The 14,169-nt window shown below is 45.7% G+C and overlaps 1 protein-coding gene and 1 pseudogene across 1 annotated transcript in view; both read right to left on the bottom strand.

Annotated features, from left to right (window-relative positions):
- Bid (BH3 interacting domain death agonist) overlaps positions 1–9,426 on the bottom strand; it is a 44,232-nt gene extending 34,806 nt beyond the window's left edge. The window contains exon 1 of the mRNA XM_015500820.2: positions 9,295–9,426. The gene's annotated coding sequence lies outside the window, so the exon portion shown is untranslated. The remainder of the gene's footprint in view (positions 1–9,294) is intronic.
- Positions 9,427–10,557: 1,131 nt separating this feature from the next.
- LOC107154911 lies at positions 10,558–11,877 on the bottom strand (annotated as a pseudogene).
- Between the last annotated feature and the right edge of the window lie 2,292 nt (positions 11,878–14,169).

Consider the following 14,169-nt stretch of genomic DNA (forward strand, 5'->3'; position numbering starts at 1 on the left):
TAGTGAACATGCCATAATCCCAGCAATTTGGGAGGCTGAGGCAGGAGGACTGCAAGATTCAAGACCAGCCTCAGCAATTCAGTGAAGGCCTTAAAGCAACTTAGAGGAAAAGCCCATGTCTCCAAAAAAAAAAAAAAAAAAAGGGCTGTGGATGTGGCTCAGAGATTAAGCACCCTGGGTTCAATCCTCAGTAACAAAAGAAATAAAAACAAAGAAAGAAAACAGCAGCCAAGAGCTGAGGGTATAGCTCAGACATGAGGGTATAGCTCACAGAGCTCGTGGTAGAATGCTTGCTTAGCCATGTACAAGGCCCTCGGTTCAATCCCCAACACTGCAATACATACATACATACATACATACAGCAGCTGAGGGAGGGTAGCATAAGGAAGGAGGGGCCTCTTTACCAGGTAATTTGGAACATCCCTTCATGAGTGTCTCTGGCACCACCAGGCCCACAGAAGTCAGGCATTCTGAATGTTAAAGCCCTCCGACACCTAATCTCCTGCTTCCAGGCCCTGAGTTTTCTAAAAGGCCTGTAGACACTGAATGGGGCAAGATAGGCCAGCAAGGAGGGAGACAGATGTCCCAGAGGCCATTCTAAAATGTCTACATGAGCTTTTGTCCTACTACCTTGTTCCTGAACTCTCTTTATCTTCTTTTCAGAGCTTAATTATGGAGGAAAATGGGATGTTGCCAGGGATAAAGCACAGCACATATCCCAAACAGACAGGGGGCTGCTACCCACACTGTGCTTAGTCAGAGCTGGCAAGGAACAAGGGAGTCAACTGGCGTAGACAGAAGGGCCTGCATGGGTATCAGCAGTCCTCCTGCCTCCCAAGCTCTGGCAGAAAAATTTCTTTCCTCCGCTGTGAAAGGGGTCAAAGACCTACATCAGGGTGCAGGGGTGGGGGGGAATGGGGCAGATTACTAGAACATAAAAAGATGCAGCTTTCACAGTCATCTCACAGATGTCTCTGGAGACGGTCTCCCACCATGGGCCCCAAACTCAGCTCCCTAGTAGACCAGGTAAGGATTTTGGAGGTAAGAGATCTCCAAGGTTCCTAACGGATCCCCAGGAGAGAAAATAAGGCATTTCAGAGGTTGTACACCCTTGGGGGCCAAGTGGTCTCAGAGCCTGCTAGAATTTCTAGAGAAATTTCAGTCAAGATTGCTCTATCTTGCCAGGTGTGGTGGTGCACACCTGTAATCCCAGCGGCTTGGGAGGCTGAGACAGGAGGACCTCGAGATTAAAGCCAGCCTCAGCAAAAGCAAGGTGCTAAGTAACTCAGTAAGACCCTGTTTTCTCTAAATAAAATACAAAATAGGGCTGGAGATGTGTTTCAATGGCCAAGTGCCCCTGTGTTCCATCCCCAATACAAAAAAAAAAAAAGAAAGAAAGAAAGATTGTTCTATCTCCTCCACTACACCAGGGCTTGCCTTGATGGACTCCAGAGTCCCCAGATGGTGCTTAGCCTGGCTGTGTTCCCTCTACCTCCTACACACACATGTAGAGGCAGTTGAGTCTGGAAGAAGGCAGATAGTCCTAATGCAGTGACTCTCCCAGAACTCAAAGCTTAGGGTTCACCCACTGAACCCCACAGTGGCTTCCTGTTCCTTGTCTCCAAGGAGATGAATGCCCAAGGCAGGAGCCTCTCCAGCCCCCTCTGATGCCAAATCTGACTTATGTTAATAACACACTGGCTGAGCTGAGGCTGTGCGTGGGGAGTGACTCATTCTCCCAGCTGGCTTATGTGCTGAATTGAGGCACACAGATTTTTGAGACATCTATGTTCACAGGATCAGAGTTCCTCAGCCCTAGTTCACTCTCCCAGACTGTCTACCAGGAAGGACACATGCCTACCACCTCACCTCACCTTCATGCCACAGCCCCAAATGCCCCTGGACCCTGCTTCCCTTCCTGGCTCTGAGTCCCTAGTCTTATCCAGTACTCCTGCTGCTCTCAAATCTTAATGGATCTTCAGTCCTCCCACTCTGACCTCAGCCAGCTCCGCGCTACAGAAACAGCTGAACCCCAGAGAAGCCCACTGAGATCATATGCATATTAAGAGGCTCAGGTCTTTCAAGCCCAGAACAGAATCTCTAAAGGTAAACAGGTCCTGTTTGGTTTGAACTTGCAATGTAATCTCACTTTCCCCATGTGCAAAAAGGACCACCTCCTGCCTTGTGGGGACCAAATGGAAAAACAGAAAGGTCCCCAAATGCCACTCGAAGAAGGTCTTCCCCTTCTTTTTGGCTCTGGAGGACAGAGACTCAAGTAGGAGCTCTTGGGACATGTTCTGGGCTCAGGGCTACAGTCACCTCAACGCTTATCCATGTGGGATGCACATTACCATTAATGGACACAACTGTAGAACTTCACAGAATTAATGTAAGAATTAAAATACAGACTGTCCCAACTTTTATTTTTCCACTTTCTGATGGTTGGTGTAAAAGTGTACTCCTACAACTATTACACTTTTCACTTTCTGTGTAATATTCAATAAATTACATGAGAGAGTCAATACTTTTTTATAAAACAGGCTTTGTGTTAGGTGATCTTGCCCAACAATGGGCTAACATGAGTGTTCTGAGCACATGTAAGGTTGACTAGGCTAAGCTAGGATGTTTGGTAGGTCAGGTAAATTAAATGCCTTTATAACTTAACAACCATTTTTTAATTTATGATGGTACAATAATGATTTGGGGAGTCTTTTTTTTTTTTTTTAAAGGTACTGGGGATTGAACCCAGAATTACCACTGGACTAACCCTTTTTATTTTCTATTTGGAGACTCAATAAGTTGCCCAGGCTCACCTTGAACTTGAATCCTGCCTCAGCCTCCTGAGTCACTGGGATTACAGGTATGCATCACCAGCCAGGCAGGCTCCAAAAGTTCCCTTGGATGTGATAAGGAGGCAACTCCAAGAATCCAAGTGAAGGAGATGATGCTTTTGAAAGAGGGAGCCCCATGGATTTCCTGCTTTTTGTCCCACTGAACTCCCTTTTTCTTCTCATAAATGCTGTCTATGCCCTTAAGCCCTAATGAACATAGAGATTTGACACAGAAAAGATTATCTCTTTCTTCCTCAATGCTAGCTTTGAAGGTTGTCTTCTTCCAGCAACTTCTGTCTCCAGAGCTTTAGTAGAGTGATGTGCAGTAGAACCTTCTACCCCAATAATAATGGGTTTAGTGGAACACAGCCCCATTGTAAGATGAGGAGTATCTGTATATATTCATGCAAATTAAATGGAATATGGATGCAGAGATGCCTAATAACAAAAATACAAGAATATTATTGTAGCCAGGTGCGCTGTCACGCCTGTATTGCCAGCAACTTGCGAAGCTGAGACAAGAGGATCTCAAGTTCAAAGCCAACCTCAGCAACTTAGCAAAGAACTACTCAACTTAGCAAGACCCTGTCTTAAAATAAACAATGAAAAAGGATGGGGATATAGCTCAGTGATAAAGCCTCTCGAGGTTCAATCCCCAGTACCCCCCCTCCACACACAAAAGAACATTATTGCTGGCAGTGTAATAAGGACTTAAGACTCTTCACTTTTGCCTGTAAATGTTCAGTGGGTAACTAGTAACTAAAAATAGGATTAAAAACTTGGCAACTCTGCCTCCATTTTGCATGTGTCTTCTCTGCTCTGAGTCACCTTGGATTCTAGGAATAGGTCTGATTGATAAATATCTTGTGATGAGTAGAACCCCTCCTCCCCTTCCTAGTAAAAAACAGTAACTTTCTTATTGCTGACAAGACCCTCACTGACCAATCCAAATGTAATGGACCAGATCATGCCTGTCCAAGATTATAAGAGGAACTTAGGCAATGATTCTTTACTTAGACCTGCAGATGCTCAACCGGTAACTAAAAGTAGGGTAAAGTTGGGCATCTCTGCCTTCATTTCATATCTGTTTCCTTTATCACCTTCAATTTTGTGATCTGCTCAGCTCTTCATAATAATTTAAGGAATGTCATATAAAAACTAGTAATAGCCCTAAATTTACCTAATCTATCTCATCCCCCTTCAAGACTGAGGTAAGATTTGTGGGGATACCCTCTTTTAGGACCCTAGAGGAGTGCCTAGAAGATTCCAGTCATTTCCCTACACTTTCCAGGTAAAGTAGATCCCTACAGGCAAGTCACCCTATAATGCAACTGCCCTCCCCTAAGCAGGAACAATTGTCTCATGGGCACCAAATTGCTTCCTTCCAGGATCACTTAATAGATAAATATCCTGAGCAGCAAATGGAGATGGCTTCCTCAAGTGACAAGGACTTAGTCGGAGCCACCTCATAGAACCAGAAATAAAATAACCAGACCATAGTTTAACTAAGGCTGCTTGAATATGTATAACTCTTGCCCTTGCCCAATTCTTCCTCTGTTTAAACCTAAAGTTCATGTGAGCATCAGGAAGCATGTGACTCTGCCTTCCCAATATGGTCATTTGATTAAAGTTTCTTTCTTTCTTTCTTTCTTTTTTTTTTTTTTATCATTACCTTTTCTGTTTGGTTTTTGGATCTTGGAATTCCTGGAGTCAGGTATCTCTCCTAGGGCTCTGGTAATAAGATGAACCTTCTTTGTCAGATGTGCAAACCCTCTAGCTATACAAACCCCACTTTCTTGCCCTTTTTTTTCTTTTTTTGTTAGTAGGGTGCCATACCACTGAGCTACACCTCCAGCACTTTTTATTTTTTGAGACAGAGTCTTACAACATTTGCCCAGGCTGGCCTAGAACTTGTGATCCTCTTGCCTTAGTCTATTGAATCATTGGGATTATAGGCATGAGCCACCATGTCTGGCCTTCGTTCCCCTTTCTATAAAACCCTGAATTAACTGTCATCCCCTTAAAGGTAGGGCTAAGGATGTGGGTCCTCTTGTCTTCCCAGTGCACTTACACTGATTCAAGTTCCTCTCCTCTGTTTGGTTTGTGGGGCAGGTGGCTAAACCTGATTTGCTGGGACCCTCAACCCTCTAGCCTAGGACTCCAGTAGCAGCCTCAGATAAAGGCTCATGGTCAAGGGTCCATATCAGACAAATTGGATTGTTCCAGCTCATCTACCCATATGTTGCATTTGGAACCTCAAAGGCCAGCCTACCCCCACCCACCCACCCAGAGCACAGTACTGACTTCCTTCCTCTAAAGAAAGAGGACTGGTAAGCAAATAAGGAAGGAACCCAATCCTATGGTAGATGGCAACCTGCTCTGCTGGTCACCAGCATAGCCATCAGCATGGATGATTAACTGCAAGCTGGGGGATCCAATCTAGATGAACAAGTCCAGGCAGAAAGCTCTGCAGAAAGTTCCTTGATGACCTGGACATCAAAGCAGATTGAGCACTAGACCCAGACGACAGGGATCTCCCCAGTAGCAGCTGCCACACTGCTGTGCTGCCCACTCCTGAGCCACAGCTGCCATGAGAACCCACACCCTTTCACTAGGGCAGAATGTCTTTCCAGTTACTCTGCATACCTAAGAGCAACCAACCCCCTCTTTAAGTCTGGTCTACGTCCAGATGTAGTCTTTTACCCTTCAAAACTCCTCCTCCCTACAGGAGCCTATGATCCCAGTTACTCAGGAGGGGATTGCCAGTTCAAGAAAAGTCTGGGCAACTTGGCGAGACCCTGTCTCAAAAATAAAAAAGAAAAAAAATTAAAAGAGCTAAAAAGGCTGGGATGTAGCTCAGTGATAGAGCATCCCAGTTTCAATCCCCAGTACAGAACAAACAAACAACAAAACAATAACAAAAAACTCTCTCCCTCCAAAGCTCACAAAATTCAAGGAAGTCCTTTCGTAATACTGATAGTGGAGGGTAATTTAAATAAAACACTTCTTCCTTTTCTTTGGCCCCCTCCATTTCCTTCTTTCTTTATTTCTGCAGTGCTAAGGGTGGAACCCAGGGCCTCAGGCATGCCAGGCAGGCTGGTGCTCTACCACTGAGACACACCCCAGCTCTTCCTCTTTTTCTTAGTTGGTGTGTCTTTTTCAGAAAAGATTATAGGCACAACATCCATAAAGCCAAGCAAGCAATCAATTTTCAGGCAGAAACACTTCCAGAAATGGTTGCTTGAGATTCACTGAGATGGCCTTTTATTTAAAACATTACCATTTAGACCAACAGAGGTAGACAGAGAAAAAAGTGTGTGTGTGTGTGTGTGTGTGTGTGCGCGCGCGCGCGGGGGGGGCGGGGGATAGAGTTGCAGGTAGAGAGTTGTGGGAATCTGCCAGGGTAGTTCTTGGGTAAAAATTCCACCAATGGAGTCCTCTCTCACACACATCATTAGCTGTAACTTCAGAGGCCTGTCTGCCTCCTAAGGTCTAGCAAGAGAGGAGTCCACAGAAAGGCATGGTGGCTGGGGTAGGTCAGTGGTAGAGTATTTACCTAGCATGTCCCAGGCCCTGATGATCTCCAGCAAAAAAAAAAAAAAGAAAGACTACAGGTCATGGTCATTCTCTCTGCCGCTCACCCCTGAATGTCTAATAGGCATGAAGGTGTGCAGGTAAGTAGGTTGCATTTAAATAGCAGAACAGAGAGAAGCCTTGGAGGTTGACAATGTGGTGCAATGGTTATAATTAGGGCCCTGGAGTCTGAATCCCTCAGTTGTGGCCCTGGGCAAATTATCTAACCCCTTTTTATCTGTTTCATCTGAAGAATGATGATGCTAATCTAATCTCTGATTACTATAAAGCCTAAATAAGTTAACTAATAAACATATATAGCATTGTGAGGTGGAAGTTGCCTATAGTTCCAGCTACTCAGGAGGTTAAGGCAGGAGGATCACCTGAGCACAGGATTCAAGACCAGCCAGGACAACATAGAGACCTCAACTCAAAACAAAAACAAAAACTTACAAATATATCCTCTGTGTATCAGGTACTCTGTATGTTATGGTTGGTTACATCCCCCACCCTTTGAGCCTCAGTTAGCTGTCTTCCTTAGATCTATCAGTGGCTTTAAACAAGGATACATGTGACCTCTGGGAGTGACCAGCCAGGTGGGCTAGCCAAGGAGCTGTTAATTGTGGAGACCAGATGAGATGAGCAGGGGTAGACATATCAGCTGGCCTCAGGGGTACTGCAGAACTGTGCTGTCCTTCACAGCTGCAACCTGACCAGAGATGCTACCGCAGAATGTGCTTCCAGCAGCCACTGTTCTACATCCCGGCTCCTTGCAGACTGACTTCAGAGCCAGCACTCTTGGTATTACCACCATGATTCACTCAGTCCCTGAGTAAGAAGGCTGCCTGTCCTTGAAAACTGATGGTTACAGACTCCCATTTGGTCACCAACCCCTCCACCTTGCTAGAAAGAGGACAGAAGGGAATATCATTCATTGCCTTTCACAAGGCTGAGAATGCTGGCCTAGAAGGCTCCATCATCAAACCTCCATCCTCCTCCTGGTCCTCATCCTTCCTTCAAAGTCCAAAGGCCTGGGTGTGGCTGGGGCTCCTTGCAAGGCCCATTTATACTCATTTGCAAATAAGTGTTCCTCCCCAGGCATTCCTTGCACAGCCTGGACTCCTGTGGGAAAACCATGCCCTTATTCATCCTTCAGAGAGCCCCAATAGTCTGGCCTTCTTTGCCAGTCCTATCCTACTGCAGATCAATTAATTATAGGAACATGTCCCCGCAGTCTTAGGTCTCCATTCCTGAGGCAGCACTTTGTTCTTCAGGAAAACAATCCCAAGTGAGATGCCTGCTTTTTTCTTTCTTTCTTTTTTTTTTTTTTAGATTTTACAACTTTATTTTTTTATGTGGTGCTAAGGATCAAACCCAGTGCCTCACACATGCTAGGCAAGTGCTCTACCACTGAGCCACAACCCCAGCCCAAGATGGCTGCTTTTAAACTTCAGCTATTAAGTGCTGACCCTACTCCCATTCCATCCCTGGTCAGGAGGGACAGAAGAGGCAAGGACAACACTTGGTTGCAGGTAAGGCTTGGCATGCGTCATCTTCCCAAGAAGGTCCCCCTCACTAGAGTTTGGTGCTCACTCACTCTCCTATTTACCCTTGGCTGCCAGACCACATTCTCTTCCAGACAAAATCATGGCTGACTCCCAGGGAATGTCAGGCAGTCTTCAAGGTCTGTCCCAAGATGGCAAAGCCCCAGCGCAGGAAGCCCTCCCCATCTCAGAGCCTGCCAAGTGCCCTGACCGGGTGGAGATGGAATGTGGAAAAACCATATCCTTTTTGCAGCTTCCACTAGCTCTCTTCCATAGCAGGTCAGCTGAGCTACTACTGGCTTTGAAGATGTCTCAGAAGATTGGTCAAGTGTAGCCATGAGATAAGTCAGGGGCTCTGGGATGGATCCCCAGGTCTGCCACATGAAAGCTAATCCCGGCCAAGAAGGCGCAGAGCTACAGAGCCCTTCCCTGTGTTCCTCAGTCTATCCCCTCATGGCCATCTCTGGTCCTATCCTGACCCCAGCACCAGCTGCACATTCATATTTGTTGAATGAGTGAATGAATGAATGAATAAACCCTTGCTAGCCCAGCTCCTTGGTGGGTGAGAGTTTCAGAACTCTCTGGGGTTTCCAAGCGGCCCTGTGGGCTGCCACTCCCGCCACGTTTGTGGAGCCATGGAGCTCTGAACTCTGAGGCACCAGCAAGTATAGGGGAAGTGCTCTGGACTGGAGTACAAGGTCTGCATCTGTGCTGGGGTTCCGGATCGGCCACAGAGCAGGTGTGAGGCAAGAGCCTGTCCTTCCTGTTAGCTTTCTCATCTCTAGAGATGGCCGGGGCTGAACAGTCCACGGAACCCTGGCGGAGGTGTCTGTGGCCTCGCCTCTCCCAGCTCTCTCAAGCACCTGCGGGTGAGGGGCGCGGCNGGCCCGCCCGCCCCGCCGACGTCCACGTGAAGAGAAGACAACAAAGCCAGTACCGCCGCCCAAAGGGAGGACCACTGGGCCACAGAAGAGAACACGGGGTTCCGCTACCTTGTCCAGGACCCCTGCTGCGGGGCGGGCGGGCTACAGGGGACGCGCTCCCGCGTGTGCGGGCCGCCCACGAAGGGGCTGGGCAGAAACGAGGTTGGCGGCGGGGCGGACCCACGTCCGGGCTGGGGGCTCTCACCCGATGCCAGGCGCAGGGCGGCGGAGTGCTCCGGCAAACACTTTGAGGCATGCGCCTCTCCAGCCCTCCCCTGGTCCCGACCCAAGGCGCAGACAGCCTGAGACCGAGCCGAGGACAGCGCGGGCGGCGTGCCCCAACCTGAGCTCGGTGGAGACCCCTTAGATGGCACCGGGCCGGGGAACACACGGCCGGGCGCCCAAGAGCCAAGGCATACTCACCACACAGACGCCGCGCGGGAATTCGGGCGCAGGGCGCGTCCGCACCAAGGCAAAGTCCCCAAAGCGCACGGAGAGAGCCCGGACGCGGGCCGGATGACCAGCTTCCGTCCCTCGCGCCCTCACGCGGCGCCCCGCCTCCGACCGCGCCGCCCCGCCTCCGACACGCCTCCGGCTTCCCGCCTCCCGCCTGCCTCTGGGGAAACTGAACACCGACCAGGCTGGGAGTGAGCGAGAAAGGGGAATCCCGAGCCGGCTGGGGAGGTCTCCAAATCCGGGATTCTGTCCCGCCACAAGGGCTGCCACGGACCTGACTCTGGCCCAGCACAAAAATTGGTAGCAATGAAAATGACATTGGCTTCACTCATCTCTTGTCAGGGTTGGCACCTTCAAACAATTATTATAGCTGTCAAATTTGGCCACTTACTCCAACGTTGCCAGGACAATTCCTAAGGCTTCTGGTGAGGAACTGCTTTCGGAGTCCTCCCAGGCTATTTTGGGATAACCTCTGGGGTGGCAGTTCTCAGTTCTCAAGGAACCAGGGAGAAAGGAAAAGATGCAAAGCCCTGTGGGGTGCAGATAATCTAGTCCAGCCACTTGCCAGTCCCCTTGTCCAGATAGTTCCCACTTATGGGACAGGACTGTGGTGTGGCGCACCTCAAAGAACAACTGCGTGTAATGCCAACAAAAGAGAAACAGAAACAAACAAAAAGTTTCTGAAAAGAGTGAGGAAGCAAATAGGACCAAGAAAGTTGCTGTATCAGACCGGGGAACACAGGAATAGAAAATGAATTTGGAAAAAAAAAAAAAGAATGAAAGGAAAAAAAACACATGGTTACATAGGGATAATAAAATCCCATAGGTTTTCTTCTTTGCCTTTGTGTTTTTTTCAATTTTTCTGAAAATTTTTGAGACATTCATTTCACAAGGAATAAAAACTATTATAGTAAGAATTATGTAATGAACTAATTTGTTAAATTTAGGCTGCAATTTGATTTCTTTTTCAGAATTGCATATCCACATAATTAAAGAATAAATAAAAGGGGCTGTGATTGTGACTCAATGGTAGAGTGCTCGCCTAGCACGTGCAAGGTTCTGGGTTCGAACCTCAGCACCACATAAAAATATAAATAAATAAAATGAAGGTATTGTGTTCAACTACAACTAAAAAATAATATTTTTAAAAGAAGAATAAGTAACAATATTTTTGTGACAATAAATATTTATTGCTTTAAGATACAAAGTTTAAAACAAAAGATATGAAGTTTTAGGGTAATTTGGAATATGGCAGGAAGTTAAACAATTCATGATAATGCTGCTTCTGAACATTTCTGTATTCTTCTCTCTTTTTTTTCTCCAGTGCTGCAGATCAATCCCAGAGCCTTGTATATGCCAAGTAAGTGCTCTGCCACTAAGCTTCATACCAGCCCCAATTTCTAGATTCTTAATGGTACTCATTTCTTGGTGTGTCACCATTGCTTGTTCTTAAAACAGTACATACGGGAATCATTTTATTCATCTCCAAGTCACAGAAGGCTGTATCAGCCCTGTAGCTAAAAGGATATTGGGTGGAATTGTCTGGTAATAGCAATTTTGAAGAGTAAGGATGAAAAATGTAAGCTGATTTTGACATCTTCTGGAAATCTTTAAGCAAGGTAGAAGACTTAGAATGATGCAGTAGAAAGCCAGTGCATGGCACATCAAGAGAATATTTTGTCCAGTGAGTTTCTTCTTTAGTGGGTAGTTGGTGAAATTTCTTCAACAGTAACAATACTCTGAGTCTGTCATAATCTGGACAGTTATACCACTGTTAATGAGGTCCTTAAGTCCTTGCTGGTTTTGCTGATCCATGTGCTGAAAAAACTGTACTATATAAATAACCAGAGGCATATTAGGATGTTGACTCAAAAATTCTAATAGCCTTGGAACATTCCCAAAAAGGACTCCAGAAAAAGAACCAGGTGATCGAACAGCTGATGGATGGGCAAAAATGTCTTTCTGCAGTAAATTTTTCTATAAAATTCACTTCAACATTGGTAGTGTTTTTGCCAGAGTTACGCTAGATATTGTGGCTTGTGCCCCAATTGATTTTGTAAAGCAGACAGTTCTCTTTGTGAAGTTCTCTGGGGTCAAAGATGACTTCAAATTCCCAGGGTTCAATTCTCCTTCTCAGAATGTCATCACCAGTTGAAGGACCTTGATCTGAGAGAACTCGAAGCACATTCTCACGGACACCCAGCTCCTTCATGTAGCATAAATCTTGGGAGACCCCAGTGGTTGCTGCTGTCTCTTGATCTTGGAAAATTTTCTTCAAGATAAAAGGCACAGGTTGGAATGTGCGGGGTGAAGGCACCTTGTCTATGCCCAGAAACTGGAGAAAGTCATGCTCCAGTGAAATTGAATTGTATGGCCCATGGCTACAGTTAACAGGAAGCCAAAAGCTAAAAAATGGCAGGGAAAGAAGCATGGCCTCTGAGGTGGGACCTAAATAACAATATTTTGAATGGGGTTATCTGCGAGGTTCCTGGAAGTCAAAGCAAAAAAAAGATTAATTTTACAGTTACACAAAGAAAGGATGAAGCACACAATTTTTACATTAAGAGTCCAACTTTAGGGCTGGGTTGTGGCTCAAAGGTAGAGTGCTCGCCTGGCATGCATGAGGCACTGGGTTCAATCCTCAGCACCACATAAAAATAAAGATATTGTGTCCACCTATAACTAAAAAATAAATATTAAAAAAAGAGCCCAATTTTATGGCTTAAATTTATGAAAGTCTTTTCCCCGCCAAACAGGGCCTCACACATGGTAGACAAATGGCGCTACCACTGAGCCACATGCCTATCCCTCCCTTTTTTTTTTTTTTTTTAGCGAGAGAATTTTTTAATATTTATTTTTTAGTTTTCGGTGGACACACATCTTTATTTTATTTTTATGTGGTGCTGAGGATCGAACCCATCACCCCGCGCATGCCAGGCGAATGCGCTACCGCTTGAGCCACATCCCCAGCCCTATCCCTTTTTATCATTTAACTTTAAATGAAGCTTCTGGGTTTTGTGTGCAGTTTAAATTGACTGAAGTGTCAAAGAGACAATCTAGGAATGTTGAATGAAAGCAGGTTTATTCAAATACATTCATTTCCTCCCCAGGTGACTGGTGTGAAGGGGATAATACTCATTAGGATGTCTGAGCTCACAGAACAAATGATTTCATCAGTGATCCCAGCTCAACACTGTGTCCTCAAAAGAAGAAAGGTGGAGTGACAGGCACCTTTGTTCTGCACCTGGTATACCCGCACACATAAGCTAAAAATGACTTCTGGCCCAAGGTCTAGGCCTGTAAGTACATTACTAATACCATATGTGGACCACCCAGACTGAATTATGCTCCAGTAGTTGTCCTCGGGCCTTCATTGCATACTCTTGCTAAGAAGTTTAATTTCTTTTTTTTTTTTTTTTAATATTTATTTATTTTTTTAGTTCTCGGCGGACACAACATCTTTGTTTGTATGTGGTGCTGAGGATCGAACCCGGGCCGCACACATGACAGGCGAGCGCGCTACCACTTGAGCCACAGCCCCAGCCCAAGAAGTTTAATTTCTAACAAATGCATATAACTAGTAATTCTTGCAGTCTCAACTCTCCTCTTATTCCTCTCATCACTTCCAGTTGTTGAACTTTGAATGATAAATTGCATACTCCTCTGCCCTCTAAAATAGGGCTCTGGGGCTAGAGTTGTAACTCAGTGGTAAAGCATTTGCCTTGCATGTGTGAGGCACTGGTTTGATCCTCAGCACCACATAAAAATAAATAAAATAAAGGTATTGTGTCCATCTACAACTAAAAATATTTTTTAAAAAAATGGGAGGTCGGGGCTGGGGATGTGGCTCAAGCGGTAGCGCACTCTCCTGGCATGTGTGCGGCCTGGGTTCGATTCTCAGCACCACATACAAACAAAGATGTTGTGTCCGCCGAAAACTAAAAAATAAATATTAAAAAATTCTCAAAAAAAAAATGGGGGGTTAGGGCTGGGGCTATAGCTCATTTAGTAGAGTGCTCACTTTCTGTGCACAAGGCCCTAGGTTCAATCCCCAGCACCACAAAAAAAAAAAAAAATTGGGCTCAGAATGTAATTTCTCTCTCTCTCCCCCTCTCTCCCCACCACCCTTTGGTACTGGGACTTGAACCCAGGGGTGCTTAACCACTGAGCCACATCCTCCAGCCCATTTTAATTAATTAATTAATTAAAATATTTTTTAAAATTGTTGATGGACTTTTATTTTCACTTATTTGTATGTGGTGCTGAGAATCGAATCCAGTGCCTCAAGCGCGCTACTGCTGAGCCACAACCCCAACCCCATTATTTTATTTTTTGAGACAACGTATCACTAAGTTGCTTAGGGCCTTGCTAAGTTGCTGAAGCTGGCTTTGAACTCGAGATCTTCCTACCTCAGCCTCCCCAGTTGCTGGGATTACAAGTGTACATCACGGCACCTAACACAATTTCTTTTTTTTTTTTAATAATTTTTAATATTTAGTTTTTAGGTGTAGATGGACACAACACAATGCCTTTATTTTTATGCGGTGCTGAGGATCGAACCTGGGTCCCACCAGCGCTAGGCGAACACTCTACCACTGAGCCACAATCCCAGCCCCCTAACATAATTTCTTTTTGTTCAGAGACTGAGGGCCATCATGACAAGCATGACCTCCTGTACTGTGAAATACAGCTCCAGGCTATTGTGGAAACAGTCTCCATAAGAACATGCTGCTCACCAACCCTAATGTTCCCAGATATAGCTGGCATGGCTAGCACTACCGCGATCACTCTGTACAAATTCTTTTTGTGAACATAGGCTTTCACTTGTCTTGAGTAAGACAC

Source organism: Marmota marmota, unplaced genomic scaffold, assembly GCF_001458135.2.
Source record: "Marmota marmota marmota unplaced genomic scaffold, marMar, whole genome shotgun sequence".
Taxonomy (NCBI): Eukaryota; Metazoa; Chordata; class Mammalia; order Rodentia; family Sciuridae; genus Marmota; species Marmota marmota.